The sequence below is a fragment of the Anolis carolinensis genome, chromosome 4 (genome assembly GCF_035594765.1).
Source record: "Anolis carolinensis isolate JA03-04 chromosome 4, rAnoCar3.1.pri, whole genome shotgun sequence".
Taxonomy (NCBI): domain Eukaryota; kingdom Metazoa; phylum Chordata; class Lepidosauria; order Squamata; family Dactyloidae; genus Anolis; species Anolis carolinensis.
In genome coordinates, this window is record NC_085844.1 from 100,465,533 (window position 1) to 100,487,140 (window position 21,608).

Here is a 21,608-nt window from a genome sequence, read left to right on the forward strand (position 1 = left end):
ATCACAATGGTTCTTACTGGGCTTCAGAGAATCAACCACTAGCAATGAGAGAAGAGTCCATAATGATCACAATGCTATGTACTGGGCTTTACAGAATTAACCACTTGCAATGAAAGCAAGATCCAAATGAACAGAATGCCATGCACTGAGCTTTACAGTATGAACCATTTGCAATGTAAGTAGGATCCACAATGAACATAATGCCATGCACTGGGCTTTACGAATTAACCACTTGCAATGAAATAAAGTTCCACAAAGGTCACAATGGTACGTACTGGGCTTTAGAGAATCAACCACTAGCAATCAGAGAAGGGTCCATAATGATCACATGCTACGTACTGGGCTTTACAGAATCAAGCACTAGCAGTCAGAGAAGGGTCCATAATGATTACATGCTACCTACTGGTGTTTACAGAATGAACCTCTTGCAATGAAAGCAAGATCGAAATGAACATAGTGCTTTGAACTGGGCTTTACAGAATCAACAACTTGCAATGCAATAAGGTTCCACAAAGGTGACAATGGTTCGTACTGGGCTTTAGAGAATCAACCACTAGCAATGATAGAGGGGTCCATAATGGACACATGCTACGTACTGGTCTTTACAGAATGAACCAGTTGCAATAAAAAAGGGTTCCACAAAGGTCACAATGGTTCGTACTGGGCTTTACAGAATCAACCACTAGGAATCAGAGAAGTGTCCATAATGATCAAATACTACGTACTGCGCTTTAGAGAATGAACCTCTTGCAATGAGAGAACGGTCCATAATGATCACAATGCTACATACTGGGATTTACAGCATCAACCACTAGCAATGAAAGGTCCATAATGAACACATGCTACGTACTGGGCTTTACAGAATCAACCACTTGCAATGAAAGAAGGGTCCCTAATGATCACAATGCTATGTACTGGGCTTGAAAGAATCAACCACTAGTAATCAGAGAAGGGTCCATAATGATGACATGCTACGTACTGGGCTTTACAGAATTAACCACTCGCAATGCAATAAGGTTCCACAAAGGTCACAATGGTTCGTACTGGGCTTTACAGAATGAATCACGTGCAATGCAATAAGGTTCCACAAAGGTCACAATGGTACATACTGGGCTTTAGAGAATCAACCACTAGCAATCAGAGAAGGGTCCATAATGATTACATGCTACCTACTGGTCTTTACAGAATGGACCTCTTGCAATGAAAGCAAGATCGAAATGAATATTATGCTTTGAACTGGGCTTTACAGTATGAACCACTTGCAATGAAAGTAGTATCCACAATGAACATAATGCCATGCACTGGGCTTTACTGAATTGACCGCTTGCAATGCAATAAGGTTCCACAAAGGTCACAATTGTACGTACTGGGCTTTAGAGAATCAACCACTAGCAATGAGAGAATGGTCCATAATGATCACATACTACGTACTCGGCTTTACAGAATCAACCATTTGCAATGCAATAAGGTTCCACAAAGGTCACAATTGTTCGTACTGGGCTTAAGAGAATCAACCACTTGCAATGATAGTAGGGTCCATAATGAACACATGTTACGTACTGGTCTTTACAGAATGAACCTCTTGCAATGAAACCAAGATTCAAATGAAGAGAATGCCATGCACTGAGCTTTAAAGTATGAACCACTTGCAATGAAAGTAGGATCCACAATGAACATAATGCCATTCACTGGGCTTTACAGAATTAACCACTTGCAATGCAATAAGGTACCACAAAGGTGACAAAGGTACGTACTGGGCTTTAGAGAATCAACCACTAGCAATGAGAGAAAGGTCCATAATGATCACATGCTACCTACTGTTCTTTACAGAATCAACCACTTGTAATGCAATAAGGTTACTCAAAGGTCACAATGGTTCGTACTGGGCTTTACAGAATCAACCACTAGCAATGAGAGAAGGGTCCATAATGATTACATGCTACCTACTGGTCTTTACAGAATGAACCTCTTGCAATGAAAGCAAGATCCAAATGATCACAATGCTTTGAACTGGGCTTTACATTATGAACCACTTGCAATGAAAGTAGTATCCACAATGAACATAATGCCATGCACTGGGCTTTACTGAATTAACCACCTGCAATGCAATAAGGTTCCACAAAGGTCACAATGGTTCGTACTGGGCTTTAGCGAATCAACCACTAGCAATGATAGAAGGGTCCATAATGAACACATGCTACGTACTGGTCTTTACAGAATGAACAACTTGCAATGAAAGCAAGACCCAAATGAAAAGTATGCCATGCATTGAGCTTTACAGTATGAACCACTTGCAATGAAGGTAAGAAGGGTCCCTAATGATCACAATGCTATGTACTGGGCTTTACAGAGTCAACCACTTGCAATGAAAGCAAGATCCAAATGAACAGAATGCCATGCACTGAGATTTACAGTATGAACCACTTGCAATGAAAGTAGGATCCACAATGAACATAATGCCATGCACTGGGCTTTACAGAATTAACCACTGGCAATGTAATAAAGTTACACAAAGGTCACAATGGTACGTACTGGGCTTTAGAGAATCAACCACTAGCAATCAGAGAAGGGTCCATAATGATCACATGCTACGTACTGGGCTTTACAGAATCAACCAGTAGCAGTCAGTGAAGGGTCAATAATGATCACATGCTACGTACTGGGCTTTACAGAATCAACCACTTGCAATGAATTAAGGTTCCACAAAGGTCACAATGGTTCGTACTGGTCTTTACAGTATGAACCACTTGCAATGAAAGTAGGATCCACAATGAACATAATGCCATGCACTGGGCTTTACAGAATTAACCACTTGCAATGCAATAAGGTTCCACAAAGATCACAATGGTTCTTACTGGGCTTCAGAGAATCAACCACTAGCAATGAGAGAAGAGTCCATAATGATCACAATGCTATGTACTGGGCTTTACAGAGTCAACCACTTGCAATGAAAGCAAGATCCAAATGAACAGAATGCCAAGGGTCGCTAATGATCACAATGCTATGTACTGGTCTTTACAGAATCAACCACTTGCAATGAAAGCAAGATCCAAATGAACAGAATTCCATGCACTGAGCTTTACAGTATGAACCACTTGCAATGAAAGTAGGATCCACTTGCAATGCAATAAGGTTCCACAAAGGTCACAATGGTACATACTGGGCTTTGCATCCAAATGAAGAGAATGCCATGCACTGAGCTTGACAGTATGAACCACTTGCAATGAAAGTAAGAAGGGTCCCTAATGATCACAATGCTATGTACTGGGCTTTACAGAATCAACCACTTGCAATGAAAGGAAGATCCAAATGAACAGAATGCCATGCACTGAGCTTTACAGTATGAACCACTTGCAATGAAAGTAGTATCCACAATGAACATAATGCCATGCACTGGGCTTTACACTGTGAACCATTTGATATGAAAGTAGGATCCACAATGAACATAATGCCATGCACTGGGCTTTACAGAATTAACCACTTGCAATGCAATAAGCTTCCACAAAGGTCACAATGGTTCGTACTGGGCTTTAGAGAATCAACCACTAACAATGATAGAAGGGTCGATAATGAACACATGCTACGTACTAGTCTTTACAGAATCAACCAGTAGCAATTAGAGAAGGGTCCATAATGAACACATGCTACGTACTGGGCTTTACAGAATGAACCACTTGCAATGAAAGTAGGATCCACAATGACCATAATGCCATGCACTGGACTTTACAGTATGAACCACTTGCAATGAAAGTAGTATCCACAATAACATAATGCCATGCACTGGGCTTTACAGAATGAACCATTTGCAATGCTATAAGGTTCCACAAAGTTCACAATGGTACGTACTGGGCTTTACAGAATAAACCACTAGCAATCAGAGAAGGGTCCGTAATGATCACATGCTACGTACTGGGCTTTACAGAATCAACCACTAGCAATCAGAGAAGGGTCCATAATGATTACATGCTACCTACTGGTCTTTACAGAATGAACCTCTTGCAATTAAAGCATGATCCAAATGAACAGAATGCCATGCACTGAGCTTTACAGTATGAACCACTTGCAATGAAAGTAGGATCCACAATGAGCATAATGCCATGCACTGGGCTTTACAGAATTAACCACTTGCAATGCAATAAGGTTCCACAAAGGTCACAATGGTTCGTACTGGGCTATAGAGAATGATCCAGTTGCAATGAAATAACGGTCCACAATAATCAGAATTGTATTTAATGGGTTTTGAAGATTGCACCAGTTGCAATGAAATAAGGTTCCACAAAGGTCACAATGGTACGTACTGGGCTTTAGAGAATCAACCACTAGCAATCAGAGAAGGGTCCATAATTAATGATCACATGCTATGTACTGGGCATTAGAGAATGATCCTCCTGCAATGACAGCAAGATCAAAATGAAAGTAATGCTTTGAATTAGGTCTACTGGGCTTTACAGAATTAACCACTTGCAGTGCAATAAGGTTCCACAAAGGTCACAATGGTTTGTACTGGGCTTTACAGAATCAACCACTAGCAATAAGAGAAGGGTCCATAATGATCACATGCTACGTACTGGGCTTTACAGAATCAACCACTAGCAATGAGAGAAGGGTCCATAATGAACACATGCTACGTACTGGGCTTTACAGAATGAACCTCTTGCAATGAAAGTAGGATCCACAATGAACATAATGCCATGCACTGGGCTTTACAGTGTGAACTACTTGCAATGAAAGTAGGATCCACTATGAACATAATGCCATGCAATGGGCTTTACAGAATGAACCAGTTGCAACAAAAAAGGGTTCCACAAAGGTCACAATGGTTCGTACTGGGCTTTACAGAATCAACCACTAGGAATCAGAGAAGTGTCCATAATGATCAAATACTACGTACTGCGCTTTAGAGAATGAACCTCTTGCAATGAGAGAACGGTCCATAATGATCACAATGCTACATACTGGGCTTTACAGCATCAACCACTAGCAATGAAAGGTCCATAATGAACACATGCTACGTACTGGGCTTTACAGAATCAACCACTTGCAATGAAAGAAGGGTCCCTAATGATCACAATGCTATGTACTGGGCTTGAAAGAATCAACCACTAGTAATCAGAGAAGGGTCCATAATGATCACATGCTACGTACTGGGCTTTACAGAATTAACCACTCGCAATGCAATAAGGTTCCACAAAGGTCACAATGGTTCGTACTGGGCTTTACAGAATGAATCACGTGCAATGCAATAAGGTTCCACAAAGGTCACAATGGTACATACTGGGCTTTAGAGAATCAACCACTAGCAATCAGAGAAGGGTCCATAATGATTACATGCTACCTACTGGTCTTTACAGAATGAACCTCTTGCAATGAAAGCAAGATCGAAATGAATATTATGCTTTGAACTGGGCTTTACAGTATGAACCACTTGCAATGATAGTAGTATCCACAATGAACATAATGCCATGCACTGGGCTTTACTGAATTGACCACTTGCAATGCAATAAGGTTCCACAAAGGTCACAATGGTACGTACTGGGCTTTAGAGAATCAACCACTAGCAATCAGAGAAGGGTCCATAATGATCACATGCTACGTACTGGGCTTTACAGAATCAACCACTAGCACTCAGAGAAGGGTCCCTAATGATCACAATGCTATGTACTGGGCTTTACAGAATTAACCACTTGCAATGAAAGCAAGACGCAAATGAACAGAAAGCCATGCACTGAGCTTTACAGTATGAACCACTTGCAATGAAAGTAGGATCCACAATGAACATAATGCCATGCACTGGGCTTTACAGAATCAACCACTAGCAATGAGAGAAGGGTCCATAATGATTACATGCTACCTACTGGTCTTTACAGAATGAACCTCTTGCATTGAAAGCAAGATCCAAATGAACATAATGCTTCTAACTGGGCTTTACAGAATCTACCACTTGCAATGCAATAAGGTTCCACAAAGGTCACAATGGTTCGTACTGGGCTTTAGAGAATCAACCACTAGCAATGATAGAAGGGCCCATAATGAACACATGCTACGTACTGGTCTTTACAGAATGAACCTCTTGCAATGAAAGCAAGATCCAAATGAACAGAATGCCATGCACTGAGCTCTACAGTATGAACCACTTGCAATGAAAGTAAGAAGGGTCCCTAATGATCACAGTGCTATGTACTGGGCTTTACAGAATCAACCACTTGCAATGAAAGCAAGATCCAAATAAACAGAATGCCATGCACTAGGCTTTACATTATGAACCACTTGCAATGAAAGTAGTATCCACAATGAACATAATGTCATGCACTGGGCTTTACAGAATGAATCACTTGCAATGCAATAAGGTTCCTCAAAGGTCACAATTGTACGTACTGGGCTTTACAGAATCAACCACTAGCAATCAGAGAAGGTTCTATAATGAACACATGCTACGTACTGGGCTTTACAGAATCAACCACTAGCACTCAGAGAAGGGTCCATAATGATCACATGCTACGTACTGGGCTTTACAGAATTAACCACTTGCAATGAAAGCAAGACCCAAATGAACAGAAAGCCATGCACTGAGCTTTACAGTATGAACCACTTGCAATGAAAGTAGGATCCACAATGAACATAATGCCATGCACTGGGCTTTACAGAATTTACCACTTGCAATGCAATAAGGTTCCACAAAGGTCACAATGGTACATACTGGGCTTTAGAGAATCAGCCACTAGCAATGAGAGAAGGGTCCATAATGATCAGAATGGTATTTAATGGGCTTTGAATATTGAACCAGTTGCAAAGAAATAAGGTTCCACAAAGGTCATAATGCTACGTACTGGACCTTACAGCATCAACCACTTGCAATGCAATAAGGTTCCTCAAAGGTCAAAATGGTACGTACTGGGCTTTAGAGAATCAACCACTAGCAATCAGAGAAGGGTCCATAATGATCACATGCTACGTACTGGGCTTTACAGAATCAACCAGTAGCAATCAGAGAAGGGTCCATAATGATTACATGCTACCTACTGGTCTTTACAGAATGAACCTCTTGCAATGAAAGCAAGATCCAAATGAACAGAATGCCATGCACTGAGCTTTACAGTATGAACCACTTGCAATGAAAGTAGGATCCACAATGAACATAATGCTTTGAACTGGGCTTTACAGAAGCAACCACTTGTAATGCAATAAGGTTCCACAAAGGTCACAATGGTACGTACTGGGCTTTAGAGAATCAACCACTAGCAATGAGAGAAGGGTCCCTAATGATCACAATGCTATGTACTGGTCTTTACAGGAATAAACCACTTGCAATGAAAGCAAGATCCAAATGAACAGAATTCCATGCACTGAGCTTTACAGTATGAACCACTTGCAATGAAAGTAGGATCCACAATGAACATAATGCCATGCACTGGACTTTACAGCATCAACCACTTGTAATGCAATAAGGTTCCACAAAGGTCACAATGGTACGTACTAGGCTTTAGAGAGTCAACCACTAGCAATGAGAGAAGGGTCCATAATGATCACATGCTTCCTACTGCTCTTTACAGAATGAACCTCTTGCAATGAAAGCACGATCGAAATGAATATAATGCTTTGAACTGGACTTTACAGAAGCAACCACTTGTAATGCAATAAGGTTCCACAAAGGTCACAATGGTTCGTACTGGGCTTTAGAGAATGAACCAGTTGCAATGAAATAAGGTTCCACTAAGGTCTCAATGCTACATACTGGGCTTTACATCATCAACCACTTGCAATGAAAGAATGATCCCTAATGATCACAATGCTATGTACTGGGCTTTACAGAATTAACCACTTGCAATGCAATAAGGTTCCACAAAGGTCACAATGGTACGTACTGGGCTTTAGAGAATCAACCACTAGCAATCAGAGAAGTGTCCATAATGATCACATGCTACCTACTGGTCTTTACAGAATGAACCTCTTGCAATGAAAGCACGATCGAAATGAATATAATGCTTTGAACTGGACTTTACAGAAGCAACCACTTGTAATGCAATAAGGTTCCACAAAGGTCACAATGGTTCGTACTGGGCTTTAGAGAATGAACCAGTTGCAATGAAATAAGGTTCCACTAAGGTCTCAATGCTACATACTGGGCTTTACATCATCAACCACTTGCAATGAAAGAATGATCCCTAATGATCACAATGCTATGTACTGGGCTTTACAGAATTAACCACTTGCAATGCAATAATGTTCCACAAAGGTCACAATGGTTCGTACTGGGCTTAGGAGAATCAACCACTAGCAATGAGAGAACGGTCCATAATGATCACAATGCTATGTACTGGGCTTTACAGAATGAACCACTTGCAATGAAAGTAGGATCCACAATGAACATAATGCCATGCACTGGCATTTACAGAATGAACCAGTTGCAATAAAATAAGGTTCCACAAAGGTCACAATGGTTCGTACTGGGCTTTAGAGAATCAACCACTAGCAATGAGAGAAGGGTCCATAATGAACACATGCTACGTACTGGGCTTTACAGAATCAACCTCTAGCAATCAGAGAAGTGTCCATAATGATCACATACTACGTACTGCGCTTTAGAGAATATTCCACCTGCAATGACAGCAAGATCAAAATGAACAGAATGCCATGCACTGAGCTTTACTGTTATGATTGAGCCTCATGGCTCTGCTTCTGGCAGACGTGGACGTAAGACTCCTCGAGAGTCAGATACTCTCGAGGAGCGAGAAAGAAAGAGGCTGCGAGATATCTTTGCAGAACCATCTGACGAAGAGTCTTTTAAGGGGTTCACGGAGAGAATGGAGGAAGAGCTGGTTAGCTCGGAAGAGGATGAGATGGATTGGACTCGGGTAAGGGAGGAGTTGGGTGCCACTGGCAATGATGGGATGGAAGATGAATGGGGACCTTCAGGATTAGACCCATGGACAAGCTGGAGGGATGGGACGGGATCCACAGCTGGGGATGCTGTGGGGCGTAGTCAGAGGTGTTCCAGCTCTGATGAGGAAAGTGATGAGGAAACGCCCGGGTTAAGGAGGGCAGCTGATAGTGATGAGGATTTGTAACTGGCATAAAATGAGGCTTGGGAGCAATTGCAAATTGCGTTGGGCAAGGTAATCTGGACGAACGCTTGGGATCTGTGTGGGACGCTTTCCTGAAGACTGGTGTGTTTTCGTGTGCTGATACGTAAGTTGTTTTGGAATTTGGGTTCAGACGGCGGGAGGAATTGTGTGGGCTTTTGTTTGTGCAAAACCTCTGCTTAATCTCAATAGCTTTGACCTTCCGTCGTCTTCTTGACGGACGCCATCTGCTACTCTGGATTTACGGACTGAAAACTGACTACGGGCTCGCTTTCTCCTATTGGACTTGGAAAACTGCAAACGTCTGATTCTGCCTCTCGACCTTCGGAACGAACTGGGACTACGCTACTGCTTCAATCCTTGGCTGCTGAGTTTGTATTGGAAGTTTGCCTTGCTGTGTGAAGGAGTGACTCCTAGTTACTCAAAACATAGTGCTGGCAGCAGAGAGGCATCTGCTGCCAATTAGTTGCATTCTTTTGAACTCTTTGTTTCCCAGCTTCTGTTTGTTTATCCCCAGGCTGAAGCAAGCTGTTTTGATTTTACCCGGATTAAACTCCGGTTTAATCCGGTTTATCTTTTGAACGTTTTTCTTGCCCCTTTTTGTTTTTAAAGGCTAAAGTTGCCTTGCCCTTGTCTTTTACGGGCATTTTGAGTTCTGTAAATCCAATAAACTCTGTTATCTTTGATCTTGTGGCGTTCTGTCCTTGACATTTACAGTATGAACCACTTGCAATGAAAGTAGGATCCACAATGAACATAATGCCATGCACTGGGCTTTACAGAATTAACCACTTGCAATGCAATAAGGTTCCACAAAGGTCACAATGGTTCGTACTGGGCTATAGAGAATGAACCAGTTGCAATGAAATAACGGTCCACAATAATCAGAATTGTATTTAATGGGTTTTGAAGATTGCACCAGTTGCAATGAAATAAGGTTCCACAAAGGTCACAATGGTACGTACTGGGCTTTAGAGAATCAACCACTAGCAATCAAAGAAGGGTCCATAATGATCACATGCTATGTACTGGGCATTTGAGAATGATCCTCCTGCAATGACAGCAAGATCAAAATGAAAGTAATGCTTTGAATTAGGTCTACTGGGCTTTACAGAATTAACCACTTGCAATGCAATAAGGTTCCACAAAGGTCACAATGGAACGTACTGGGCTTTACAGAATCAACCACTTGCAATGAAAGAAATGTCCATAATGAACACATGCTATGTACTGGGCTTTACAGAATTAACCACTTGCAGTGCAATAAGGTTCCACAAAGGTCACAATGGTTTGTACTGGGCTTTACAGAATCAACCACGAGCAATAAGAGAAGGGTCCATAATGATCACATGCTACGTACTGGGCTTTACAGAATCAACCACTTGCAATGGAATATGGTTCCACAAAGTTCACAATGGTACGTACTGGGCTTTACAGAATCAACCACTAGCAATGAGCGAAGGGTCCATAATGAACACATGCTACGTACTGGGCTTTACAGAATCAACCACTTGCAATGGAATATGGTTCCACAAAGTTCACGATGGTACGTACTGGGCTTTAGAGAATCAACCACTAGCAATCAGAGAAGGGTCCATAATGATCACATGCTATGTACTGGGCTTTAGAGAATCAATTGCTCGCAATGAGAGAAGGGTCCATTATGAACACATGCTACGTACTGGTCTTTACAGAATGAACCTCTTACAATGAAAGCAAGATCGAAATGAACATAATGCCATGCACTGGGCTTTACAGTGAGAACCACTTGCAATGCAATAAGGTTCCACAAAGGTCACAATGGTTCGTACTGGGCTTCTGAGAATCAACCACTAGCAATGAGAGAACGGTCCATAATGATCACAATGCTATGTACTGGGCTTTACAGAATTAACCACTTGCAATGAAAGCAAGATCCAAATGAACAGAATGCCATGCACTGAGCTTTATAGTATGAACCACTTGCAATGATGGTAGTATCCACAATGAACATAATGGAATGCACTCGGCTTTACAGATTCAACCACTTGCAATGCAATAAGGTTCCACAAAGGTCACAATGGTTCGTACTGCGCTTTAGAGAATGAACCTCTTGCAATGAGAGAAGGGTCCATAATGATCACAATGCTACATACTGGGCTTTACAGCATCAACCACTAGCAATGAAAGGTCCATAATGAACACATGCTACGTACTGGGCTTTACAGAATCAACCACTTGCAATGAAAGAAGGGTCCCTAATGATCACAATGCTCTGTACTGGGCTTTACAGAATCAACCATTTGCAATGCAATAAGGTTCCACAAAGGTCACAATGGTACGTACTGGGCTTTAGAGAATCAACCACTAGCAATCAGAGAAGGGTCCATAATGATCACATGCTACGTACTGGGCTTTACAGAATCAACCAGTAGCAATCAGAGAAGGGTCCATAATGATTACATGCTACCTACTGGTCTTTACAGAATGAACCTCTTGCAATGAAAGCAAGATCCAAATGAACAGAATGCCATGCACTGAGCTTTACAGTATGAACCACTTGCAATGAAGGTAAGAAGGGTCCCTAATGATCACAATGCTATGTACTGGGCTTTACAGAATAAACCACTTGCAATGAAAGCAAGATCCAAATGAACAGAATGCCATGCACTGAGCTTTACAGTATGAACCACTTGCAATGAAAGTAGGATCCACAATGAACATAATGCTTTGAACTGGGCTTTACAGAAGCAACCACTTGTAATGCAATAAGGTTCCACAAAGGTCACAATGGTACGTACTGGGCTTTAGAGAATCAACCACTAGCAATGAGAGAAGGGTCCCTAATGATCACAATGCTATGTACTGGTCTTTACAGAATGAACCTCTTGCAATGAAAGCAAGATCCAAATGAACAGAATTCCATGCACTGAGCTTTACAGTATGAACCACTTGCAATGAAAGTAGGATCCACAATGAACATAATGCCATGCACTGGACTTTACAGCATCAACCACTTTCAATGCAATAAGGTTCCACAAAGGTCACAATGGTACGTACTAGGCTTTAGAGAGTCAACCACTAGCAATGAGAGAAGGGTCCATAATGATCACATGCTTCCTACTGCTCTTTACAGAATGAACCTCTTGCAATGAAAGCACGATCGAAATGAATATAATGCTTTGAACTGGGCTTTACAGAAGCAACCACTTGTAATGCAATAAGGTTCCACAAAGGTCACAATGGTTCGTACTGGGCTTTAGAGAATGAACCAGTTGCAATGAAATAAGGTTCCACTAAGGTCTCAATGCTACATACTGGGCTTTACATCATCAACCACTTGCAATGAAAGAATGATCCCTAATGATCACAATGCTATGTACTGGGCTTTACTGAATTAACCACTTGCAATGCAATAAGGTTCCACAAAGGTCACAATGGTACGTACTGGGCTTTAGAGAATCAACCACTAGCAATGATAGTAGGGTTCATAATGAACAAATGCTACGTACTGGTCTTTACAGAATGAACCTCTTGCAATGAAAGATCCACAATGAACATAATGCCATGCACTGGGCTTTACAGAAGCAACCACTTGTAATGCAATAAGGTTCCACAAAGGTCACAATGGTTAGTACTGGGCTTTAGAGAATCAACCACTAGCAATGAAAGAAGGGTGCATAATGAACATATGCTACGTACTGGGCTTTACAGAATGAACCAGTTGCAATGAAATAAGGGTCCACAATCATCTGATTGGTATTTAATGGGCTTTGAAGATTGAACCAGTTGCAATGCAATAAGGTTCCACAAAGGTCACAAAGGTACATACTGGGCTTTAGAGAATCAACCACTAGCAATCAGAGAAGGGTCCATAATTATTACATGCTACCTACTGGTCTTTACAGAATGAACCTCTTGCAATTAAAGCAAGATCCAAATGAACAGAATGCCATGCACTGAGCTTTACAGTATGAACCACTTGCAATGAAAGTAGGATCCACAATGAGCATAATGCCATGCACTGGGCTTTACAGAATTAACCACTTGAAATGCAATAAGGTTCCACAAAGGTCACAATGGTTCGTACTGGGCTATAGAGAATGAACCAGTTGCAATGAAATAACGGTCCACAATAATCAGAATTGTATTTAATGGGTTTTGAAGATTGCACCAGTTGCAATGAAATAAGGTTCCACAAAGGTCACAATGGTACGTACTGGGCTTTAGAGAATCAACCACTAGCAATCAGAGAAGGGTCCATAATGATCACATGCTATGTACTGGGCATTAGAGAATGATCCTCCTGCAATGACAGCAAGATCAAAATGAAAGTAATGCTTTGAATTAGGTCTACAGGGCTTTACAGAATCAACCACTTGCAATGGAATATGGTTCCACAAAGTTCACAATGGTACATACTGGGCTTTACAGAATCAACCACTAGCAATGAGAGAAGGGTCCATAATGAACACATGCTACGTACTGGGCTTTACAGAATCAACCACTTGCAATGGAATATGGTTCCACAAAGGTCACAATGGTTTGTACTGGGCTTTACAGAATCAACCACTAGCAATCAGAGAAGGGTCCATAATGATCACATGCTATGTACTGGGCTTTAGAGAATCAATTGCTCGCAATGAGAGAAGGGTCCATTATGAACACATGCTACGTACTGGTCTTTACAGAATGAACCTCTTGCAATGAAAGCAAGATCCAAATGAACAGAATGCCATGCACTGAGCTTTACAGAATTAAGCACTTGCAATGCAATAAGGTTCCACAAAGGTCACAATGGTACGTACTGGGCTTTAGAGAATCAACCACTAGCAATCAGAGAAGGGTCCACAATGATTACATGCTACGTACTGGGCTTTTCAGAATCAACCACTAGCAATCAAAGAAGGGTCCATAATGATTACATGCCACCTACTGGTCTTTACAGAATGAACCTCTTGCAATGAAAGCAAGATCGAAATGAACATAATGCTTTGAACTGGGCTTTACAGAAGCAACCACTTGCAATGAAAGAAGGGTCCCTAATGATCACAATGCTATGTACTAGGCTTTACAGAATTAACCACTTGCAATGAAAGCAAGACCCAAATGAACAGAAAGCCATGCACTGAGCTTTACAGTATGAACCACTTGCAATTAAAGTAGGATCCACAATGAACATAATGCCATGCACTGGACTTTACAGAATGAACCACTTTCAATGCAATAAGGTTCCACAAAGGTCACAATGGTATGTACTGGGCTTTAGATCCAAATGAAGAGAATGCCATGCACTGAGCTTTACAGTATGAACCACTTGCAATGAAAGTAGGATCCACAATGGACATAATGCCATGCACTGGGCTATACAGAATTAACCACTTGCAGTGCAATAAGGTTCCACAAAGGTCACAATGGTTCGTACTGAGTTTTAGAGAATGAACCAGTTGCAATGAAATAAAGGTCCACAATAATCAGAATGGTATTTAATTGGCTTTGAAGATTGAACCAGTTGCAAAGAAATAAGGTTCCACAAAGGTCATAATGCTACGTACTGGACTTTACAGCATCAACCACTTGCAATGCAATAAGGTTCCTCAAAGGTCAAAATGGTACGTACTGGGCTTTAGAGAATCAACCACTAGCAATCAGAGAAGGGTCCATAATGATCACATGCTACGTACTGGGCTTTACAGAATCAACCACTAGCAATCAGAGAAGGGTCCATAATGATCACATGCTACGTACTGGGCTTTACAGAATCAACCACTAGCACTCAGAGAAGGGTCCCTAATGATCACAATGCTATGTACTGGGCTTTACAGAATTAACCACTTTCAGTGAAAGCAAGACCCAAATGAACAGAAAGCCATGCACTGAGCTTTACAGTATGAACCACTTGCAATGAAAGTAGGATCCACAATGAACATAATGCCATGCAATGGGCTTTACAGAATGAACCACTTTCAATGCAATAAGGTTCCACAAAGGTCACAATGGTATGTACTGGGCTTTACAGAATCAACCACTAGCAATCAGAGAAGGGTCCATAATGATCACATGCTACGTACTGGGCTTTACAGAATCAACCACTAGCACTCAGAGAAGGGTCCCTAATGATCACAATGCTATGTACTGGGCTTTACAGAATTAACCACTTTCAGTGAAAGCAAGACCCAAATGAACAGAAAGCCATGCACTGAGCTTTACAGTATGAACCACTTGCAATGAAAGTAGGATCCACAATGAACATAATGCCATGCAATGGGCTTTACAGAATGAACCACTTTCAATGCAATAAGGTTCCACAAAGGTCACAATGGTATGTACTGGGCTTTAGATCCAAATGAAGAGAATGCCATGCACTGAGCTTTACAGTATGAACCACTTGCAATGAAAGTAGTATCCACAATGAACATAATGCCATGTACTGGTCTTTACAGTGTGAACCACTTGCAATGAAAGTAGGATCCACAATGAACATAATGCCATGCACTGGGCTTTACAGAATGAACCACTTGCAATGCAATAAGGTTCCACAACGGTCACAATGGTTCGTACTGGGCTTTAGAGAATGAACCAGTTGCAATGACATAAGGTTCCACAAAGGTCACAATGGTTCGTACTGGGCTTTAGAGAATCAACCCCTAGCAATGAGAGAAGGGTCCATAATGAACACATGCTACGTACTGGGCTGTACAGAATTAACCACTAGAAATGAGAGAAGGGACCGTAATGATCACAATGCTATGTACTGGGCTTTACAGAATGAACCAGTTGCAATGAAATAAGGTTCCACAAGGGTCAAAATGCTACGTACTGGAATTTACAGCATCAACCACTAGCAATGAAAGGTCCATAATGAACACATGCTACGTACTGTTCTGTACAGAATTAACCACTAGCAATGAGAGAAGGGACCGTAATGATCACAATGCAATGTACTGGGCTTTACAGAATTAACCACTTGCAATGAAAGCAAGACCCAAATGAACAGAATGCCATGCACTGAGCTTTACAGTATGAACCACTTGCAATGAAAGTAGGAATTGACCACTTGCAATGCAATAAGGTTCCACAAAGGTCACAATGGTACATACTGGGCTTTAGAGAATCAGCCACTAGCAATGAGAGAAGGGTCCATAATGATCAGAATGGTATTTAATGGGCTTTGAAGATTGAACCAGTTGCAAAGAAATAAGGTTCCACAAAGGTCATAATGCTACGTACTGGACTTTACAGCATCAACCACTTGCAATGCAATAAGGTTCCTCAAAGGTCAAAATGGTACGTACTGGGCTTTAGAGAATCAACCACTAGCAATCAGAGAAGGGTCCATAATGATCACATGCTACGTACTGGGCTTTACAGAATCAACCACTAGCACTCAGAGAAGGGTCCCTAATGATCACAATGCTATGTACTGGGCTTTACAGAATTAACCACTTGCAATGAAAGCAAGACGCAAATGAACAGAAAGCCATGCACTGAGCTTTACAGTATGAACCACTTGCAATGAAAGTAGGATCCACAATGAACATAATGCCATGCACTGGGCTTTACAGAATCAACCACTAGCAATGAGAGAAGGGTCCATAATGATTACATGCTACCTACTGGTCTTTACAGAATGAACCTCTTGCAATGAAAGCAAGATCCAAATGAACATAATGCTTTGAACTGGGCTTTACAGAATCTACCACTTGCAATGCAATAAGGTTCCACAAAGGTCACAATGGTTCGTACTGGGCTTTAGAGAATCAACCACTAGCAATGATAGAAGGGCCCATAATGAACACATGCTACGTACTGGTCTTTACAGAATGAACCTCTTGCAATGAAAGCAAGATCCAAATGAACAGAATGCCATGCACTGAGCTTTACAGTATGAACCACTTGCAATGAAAGTAAGAAGGGTCCCTAATGATCACAATGCTATGTACTGGGCTTTACAGAATCAACCACTTGCAATGAAAGCAAGATCCAAATGAACAGAATGCCATGCACTGAGCTTTACAGTATGAACCACTTGCAATGAAAGTAGTATCCACAATGAACATATTGCCATGCACTGGGCTTTACAGAATGAATCACTTGCAATGGAATAAGGTTCCTCAAAGGTCACAATTGTACGTACTGGGCTTTACAGAATCAACCACCAGCAATCAGAGAAGTGTCTATAATGAAAACATGCTACGTACTGGTCTTTACAGAATGAACCTCTTACAATGAAAGCAAGATCCAAATGAACAGAATGCCATGCACTGAGCTTTACAGTATGAACCACTTGCAATGAAAGTAGGATCCACAATGAACATAATGCCATGCACTGGGCTTTACAGAATGAATCACTTGCAATGCAATAAGGTTCCACAAAGGTCACAATGGTACGTATTGGGCTTTAGAGAATCAACCACTAGCAATCAGAGAAGGGTCCATAATGATCACATGCTACGTACTGGTCTTTACAGAATGAACCTCTTGCAATGAAAGCAAGATCCAAATGAACAGAATGCCATGCACTGAGCTTTACAGTATGAACCACTTCCAATGAAAGTAAGAAGGGTCCCTAATGATCACAATCCTATATACTGGGCTTTACAGAATCAACCACTTGCAATGAAAGCAAGATCGAAATGAACATAATGCCATGCACTGGGCTTTACAGTGTGAACCACTTGCAATGCAATAAGGTTCCACAAAGGTCACAATGGTTCGTACTGGGCTTTAGAGAATCAACCACTAGCAATGATAGAAGGGCCCATAATGAACACATGCTACGTACTGGTCTTTACAGAATGAACCTCTTGCAATGAAAGCAAGATCCAAATGAACAGAATGCCATGCACTGAGCTTTACAGTATGAACCACTTGCAATGAAAGTAGTATCCACAATGAACATATTGCCATGCACTGGGCTTTACAGAATGAATCACTTGCAATGGAATAAGGTTCCTCAAAGGTCACAATTGTACGTACTGGGCTTTACAGAATCAACCACCAGCAATCAGAGAAGTGTCTATAATGAAAACATGCTACGTACTGGTCTTTACAGAATGAACCTCTTACAATGAAAGCAAGATCCAAATGAACAGAATGCCATGCACTGAGCTTTACAGTATGAACCACTTGCAATGAAAGTAGGATCCACAATGAACATAATGCCATGCACTGGGCTTTACAGAATGAATCACTTGCAATGCAATAAGGTTCCACAACGGTCACAATGGTTCGTACTGGGCTTTAGAGAATGAACCAGTTGCAATCAGAGAAGGGTCCATAATGATCACATGCTACGTACTGGGCTTTACAGAATAGACCTCTTGAAATGAAAGCAAGATCGAAATGAACATAATGCTTTGAACTGGGCTTTACAGAATCAACCTCTTGCAATGTAATAAGGTTCCACAAAGGTCACAATGGTTCGTACTGCGCTTTAGAGAATGAACCTCTTGCAATGAGAGAAGGGTCCATAATGATCACATGCTAGGTACTGGTCTTTACAGAATGAACATCTTGCAATGAAAGCAAGATCCAAATGAACAGAATGCCATGCACTGAGCTTTACAGTATGAACCACTTCCAATGAAAGTAAGAAGGGTCCCTAATGATCACAATGCTATGTACTGGGCTTTACAGAATCAACCACTTGCAATGAAAGCAAGATCCAAATGAACAGAATGCCATGCACTGGGCTTTACAGTATGAACCACTTGCAATGAAAGTAGTATCCACAATGAACATATTGCCATGCACTGGGCTTTACAGAATGAATCACTTGCAATGGAATAAGGTTCCTCAAAGGTCACAATTGTACGTACTGGGCTTTACAGAATCAACCACCAGCAATCAGAGAAGTGTCTATAATGAAAACATGCTACGTACTGGTCTTTACAGAATGAACCTCTTGCAATGAAAGCAAGATCCAAATGAACAGAATGCCATGCACTGAGCTTTACAGTATGAACCACTTCCAATGAAAGTAAGAAGGGTCCCTAATGATCACAATGCTATATACTGGGCTTTACAGAATCAACCACTTGCAATGAAAGCAAGATCGAAATGAACATAATGCCATGCACTGGGCTTTACAGTGTGAACCACTTGCAATGCAATAAGGTTCCACAAAGGTCACAATGGTTCGTACTGGGCTTCTGAGAATCAACCACTAGCAATGAGAGAACGGTCCATAATGATCACAATGCTATGTACTGGGCTTTACAGAATTAACCACTTGCAATGAAAGCAAGATCCAAATGAACAGAATGCCATGCACTGAGCTTTATAGTATGAACCACTTGCAATGATGGTAGTATCCACAATGAACATCATGGAATGCACTCGGCTTTACAGAATCAACCACTTGCAATGCAATAAGGATCCACAAAGGCCACAAAGGTACTGCGCTTTAGAGAATGAACCTCTTGCAATGAGAGAAGGGTCCATAATGATCACAATGCTACATACTGGGCTTTACAGCATCAACCACTTGCAATGAAAGAAGGGTCCCTAATGGTCACAATGCTATGTACTGGGCTTTACAGAATCAACCATTTGCAATGCAATAAGGTTCCACAAAGGTCACAATGGTACGTACTGGGCTTTAGAGAATCAACCACTAGCAATCAGAGAAGGGTCCATAATGATCACATGCTACGTACTGGGCTTTACAGAATCAATCAGTAGCAATCAGAGAAGGGTCCATAATGATTACATGCTACCTACTGGTCTTTACAGAATGAACCTCTTGCAATGAAAGCAAGATCCAAATGAACAGAATGCCATGCAGTGAGCTTTACAGTATGAACCACTTGCAATGAAGGTAAGAAGGGTCCCTAATGATCACAATGCTATGTACTGGGCTTTACAGAATAAACCACTTGCATTGAAAGCAAGATCCAAATGAACAGAATGCCATGCACTGAGCTTTACAGTATGAACCACTTGCAATGATGGTAGTATCCACAATGAACATAATGGAATGCACTCGGCTTTACAGAATCAACCACTTGCAATGCAATAAGGATCCACAAAGGCCACAAAGGTACTGCGCTTTAGAGAATGAACCTCTTGCAATGAGAGAAGGGTCCATAATGATCACAATGCTACATACTGGGCTTTACAGCATCAACCACTTGCAATGAAAGAAGGGTCCCTAATGGTCACAATGCTATGTACTGGGCTTTAGAGAATCAACCACTAGCAATCAGAGAAGGGTCCATAATGATCACATGCTACGTACTGGGCTTTACAGAATCAATCAGTAGCAATCAGAGAAGGGTCCATAATGATTACATGCTACCTACTGGTCTTTACAGAATGAACCTCTTGCAATGAAAGCAAGATCCAAATGAACAGAATGCCATGCAGTGAGCTTTACAGTATGAACCACTTGCAATGAAAGTAGGATCCACAATGAACATAATGCTTTGAACTGGGCTTTACAGAAGCAACCACTTGTAATGCAATAAGGTTCCACAAAGGTCACAATGGTACGTACTGGGCTTTAGAGAATCAACCACTAGCAATGAGAGAAGGGTCCCTAATGATCACAATGCTATGTACTGGTCTTTACAGAATGAACCACTTGCAATGAAAGTAGGATCCACAATGAACATAATGCCATGCACTGGGCTTTACAGAATTAACCACTTGCAAGGCAATAAGGTTCCACAAAGGTCACAATGCTACGTACTGGACTTTACAGCATCAACCACCTGCAATGCAATAAGGTTCCACAAAGGTCACAATGGTACGTACTGGGCTTAACAGAATCAACCACTAGCAATGAAAGAAGAATCCATAATGAAAACATGCTACGTACTGGGCTTTACAGAATGAACCAGCTGCAATGAAATAAGGTTCCACAATCATCAGAATGGTATTTCATGGGCTTTGAAGATTGAACCAGTTGCAAAGAAATAAGGTTCCACAAAGTTCACAATGCTACGTACTGGGCTTTACAGCATCAACCACTTGCAATGAAAGAAATGTCCATAATGAACACTTGCTATGTACTGGGCTTTACAGAATTAACCACTTGCAATGCAATAAGGTTCCACAAAGGTCACAATGGTATGTACTGGGCTTTAGAGAATCAACCACTAGCAATGAAAGAAGAGTCCATAATGAAAACATGCTACGTACTGGGCTTTACAGAATGAACCAGCTGCAATGAAATAAGGTTCCACAATCATCAGAATGGTATTTCATGGGCTTTGAAGATTGAACCAGTTGCAAAGAAATAAGGTTCCACAAAGTTCACAATGCTACGTACTGGGCTTTACAGCATCAACCACTTGCAATGAAAGAAATGTCCATAATGAACACTTGCTATGTACTGGGCTTTACAGAATTAACCACTTGCAATGCAATAAGGTTCCACAAAGGTCACAATGGTATGTACTGGGCTTTAGAGAATCAACCACTAGCAATGGAAGAAGAGTCCATAATGAAAACATGCTACGTACTGGGCTTTACAGAATGAACCAGTTGCAATGAAATAAGGGTCCACAATCATCAGAATGGTATTTCATGGGCTTTGAAGAT

General features: G+C 41.2%; 1 long non-coding RNA gene across 1 annotated transcript; it reads left to right on the forward strand.

The window, feature by feature from the left end:
* Positions 1-8,652: 8,652 nt before the first annotated feature.
* Positions 8,653-9,766, forward strand: LOC134298186 (uncharacterized). The gene is made up of 2 exons (XR_010005132.1): positions 8,653-9,186; positions 9,273-9,766. It is a non-coding gene; the product is annotated as an uncharacterized LOC134298186 (long non-coding RNA).
* Positions 9,767-21,608: the final 11,842 nt, after the last annotated feature.